This window comes from Tigriopus californicus, chromosome 1 (assembly GCF_007210705.1).
Source record: "Tigriopus californicus strain San Diego chromosome 1, Tcal_SD_v2.1, whole genome shotgun sequence".
NCBI lineage: Eukaryota > Metazoa > Arthropoda > Copepoda > Harpacticoida > Harpacticidae > Tigriopus > Tigriopus californicus.
Genome location: NC_081440.1, coordinates 1,414,473 through 1,418,570, shown reverse-complemented (window position 1 = coordinate 1,418,570; position 4,098 = coordinate 1,414,473).

Genomic DNA, 4,098 nt, shown 5'->3' with positions numbered 1-4,098 from the left:
TTTAAGTACAATTACTGTAAAATAATTATTAGGTGTTCTTGGTAAACCGAGAATTTGCTTTAAATACAATCAGTCAATATGGTTTTGCCAATAATATTGTTTAAAAAAAAAATGTTTCAGGAACATCTAGACCAACTTTCAAGAAATTTGGTGGACTTGTTATGAATCCATGGTTTTCGATTTGGGAATGGTATATGGACCAAATTACTCTGAAGACTTGCACTAAAACATCACGTTCACCTCCTATTGAAGCGCTTTTTGCCCTCCTGGGATCTAAATATGCTTGGTGTGTATGTCTCCAACTTCGTCACCTCTCGCGCATACTGAAATTTAGCTCTCACACCCTCATTGCTCAGGTCCCCCAAAATCCATGATTACCGAAATCTTTATGTCTTGAAGAACATGCCGTGATGCAAAGGCATTGATCTGCCATATTGGCATATCCAAGGACGGCTCTACCCTGGACACATGGTCACCCTAATAATCAAAAGCTGCGAGAAATTGAAAGGCCTAAATTTGAATCAACCATGCTCTGGTCCTATGAAATCTGAAGTGAAATCAGCTTATAAATCATTGTGTTTGATTACTACTCACTTCAGATTTTGCAAAATTCTTGAAATTCAATACAAAATTGGGGTCCCCTGTCAGCATGGACCGCTTTGCGAGCCCTGAAGAGGTGTGTACTGACTGCCCTTTTTGTCAGCAATCCTTCGGGACACCTACCTCATCCCTTCCAACTCCGGGTCATTACAATCAACAATAGGAGGTCGGCGGGTCTATGAATGTTGATAAATAACATTAAAGGTCACCAGTTGACTCGTTAATTGTTAACTCAGTTTTTATTTGTGCATAGGTCATGGTCTTCTCTTTGTTGCTGTTCCCACTTGTTTTCTTTGTTACGATCCCCCAGGCCTGCTAAATTGTTCATAACTGGTCAGATGTTCATCCGGGGAGATGATTAGGGAGTAGGACTCTGCCACCAGCACAAGGTGGATGATAGACATGAGGAAGTCAATGATGGTCCTGGAAGCGGTGGGGTAGAGCACCTTCACAAATGGGTAGCCTGAGAACCTGTCAGGGGTCACAGGTATGTCAGTAGCTTGCTTAGAGCTCCTATTGTACACCCTCAAGACAGGCCGGGGTGTCGGGGATGGCTTGACCCCCACAGAGCTTGACAGAACCAATTTTGACCAAAGGCCTTCCGGCATTGTCTGAATAGTCAGAGGCCAAGTACTCAGCCTCCTTGATGCACTTGGCCCTGTCGTTTTTGTTGGCCTCAGTGGCCTGCTTGCTGCCGGCCTGGGGGGCGCCACAGAGCAACTCGCCCTTGGGGCCAGTGGTGTAGTGGCCCTTGATGCTGCAGAAAGAGCAGATGATTTTGACTGCTGGGCATTCAGCTGTGGATGGGGTCACCCATCCACAGCTGAATGCCCAGGGACTAGCTAAGCAGGGCGCAAAGATAGTTATATGGCCCAAGGAATTCAATATTGCTGCTTTCCTTACATCCTCCAGAAATTTCAAATTCTCTTTTTCAGGAAGAAAAATTTCACATTCTCTTCAATTAGATCAATGTAGAAACTACATCAATGTTGCAGATCTAATGCTGTAAAAGAGGGAAAATGGGCAAGGGCAAAAATTCCCCTTGCCCATTTTTCCTTTGGACTTGAAAGTGGCTCTTTTAATTTTTGTTTTCCCATATTTCTAAACCAAAAGTGAAGTATTTTTGTCCTGCACAATTTAACAACTAACGTTAATTGCTCAAAATTCAGCTTTTCATGTCTTTATTTGGTGGCAGCCTTTGACTTCAAATTTTAAAACCAATTTTAATGCTACAAAAGGTTAAGTTTTCACGGGCTGTACTAAACGTTGCAAGGAATATAGTCCCTTGTACAATAAAAATGAAAGATTTTAGTTCTTAGTTCATTTTATTGTTACCCCTTCAACTTTTTACGGTGTTAGCCAAACAACGAGTTTGATTTGTCAGATTGGGCTAGACCTACTAGTTGGATCGGGAATTTAGGCTAAAAACGTCGAACCCTGGGTACTCATAACTTATGCCTCTAAAACACATCAGCTGCGCAATCATTAGTAAAAGTAAGATCAAACAGGGACTCTAAAGAGAGGAAACGTCAACGTGAAAAACGTTTCATGAATAAAACAAGCAAATTGTCTTTAAAATCAGTAAAATATTGGACGAAATAGCTTAAAAACATTGATATAAAGAAATTGAACAAGAATCAATTGATGAGGAACTTACACTGACAATTAAGAAAAGAAATGTATGAAATAGGTAAAAAAGTACATGTATGTAAATATTAACATAACATTATATGTATAATGGACAATTTATAATCTTGTTTTAATCAACACATTTGACAAAAGAAACATCAGGCATTGGTGAAAAATATGAGTTGCTTTTGAGTAGAGTTTAAATTTCTACTTATTAGGAATTTTACATAAAAGGCTGATTTTTTAATGCACACAGAGTAAGACCAAAGTTCAGCCCACTAGATTTGAGTTTTAGACTCTAAAAAAGGTTTCTTGCAAGAGGATCAAATATAGTCAATACAAAAAGGTGTTAAATTTGGAACCCGGTATATCCATTATGAATAAAGCTCAATCTCTTAAAACCATCAACCATGTTAATCAAGATAATTCAGATAATTAAGGCTGACACTTAGCAAGGCATCTGAGTCGTGTACGGCAGGCATACAAGAGCCAAGAAGTAGTGCTCTTCTTCTATAGTATTGCTATACAGGCGAGCGCCCTCACTTTTCAGGTCCCTAAAAACCTATGATTACCAAGATTTCCGTCCTCATGTGTCTCATTCACTCCATGAACGAGTTTGGCATCAAGTGAGTTTCTTTAAAAAGCTGCTGTACTTTGCAGATGAAAAACGTCCTTTCAGTAGGTGTGCAACTAGTTTGATGACGCTGAAAAGTCTTGAAAATGAGGGGAAATGTCCGTTGTGACGGCTGTCAGCTTCATACGGTGAAATTCTAGGCACAAGAAGGTATGTACGATGCTTATAACGAAATTCATTTGACCTGAGAAGTTTGTCTACGTATCATCTTTATGCTGACAAAATGTTAAGTTGCTGTACCTTTGAAAAGATATTATTTTTCAATCATTATTGTCCCGTCTTTTCAGTTCGGTCCCGTCTTTTCAGTTCGGTCCCGTCTTTTCAGTTCGGTCCCGTCTTTTCAGTTCGGTCCCGTCTTTTGTTGAGAGCAGTCGCAACATTTTGTTGTTCCTGATCTTTTCAAACGCGACCGGTCTGAGTGTGTTGTGTTGTGTAAGTGGTCGCGTGGCTGCTTAAGGTAAGACACTTTTGTTCTTTAGCTTTCAATTCTTCCTATCTCTAGTAGTTTAGTCTTACATCTTTTATTTTTATGCTCATGTCGTATTTCACTTTTTTCGTCTGTCAATATATTTTATCCCAATTCTAGGTTATTTCATGTAGTTTTGGCTTAAGGAGTAGTTCATTTTGTTTTTATTGTAGGGTTTGTTCATTTCATGTACTTGTAAATGTACTGACATTGCTACTGTTACTTGCTACTGACTTGCTATGGATCAACCCCTACATAAACCCTACGAATATTTGAGGGCAGCAAATTGAACAATGAAGGAGCCCGAGAAAGAAGAGATTTGGACTTCATTGTTTTAACTAGCCTGGATTCTCGAGGGCTTGAAGGTGCTCTCAAACGCACATTAAACCTCTACGGTCACTACAATTGACCATAAATCCTGGGTTGGGACAAAGCTCATGAATGCTTTTGAAAACGTACAATATCAGATACCTTTCGTACCTTCTCTGAGTACTGTACAATCCCCAACCGTTCTAACCTCTCCCAATACGAGAGCTCTCTCATCTCTTCAATGTTCCTAGTAAAACATCTTTGGACCTGCTCGAGACTTTTGCAAACCTGCTGAACTCATTGGAGCCCAAATGGAGAGAGGCATATTCAAGATGCGGGCTGAACAATCGACTTGTACAGAGTTAGCACTGTGACACTATCTCTGGACTTAAACGTGCGATATATCCAACCACAATGTTGAAAAGCCTTACCACTTTCAACATATCTCTTCTCTTATAGT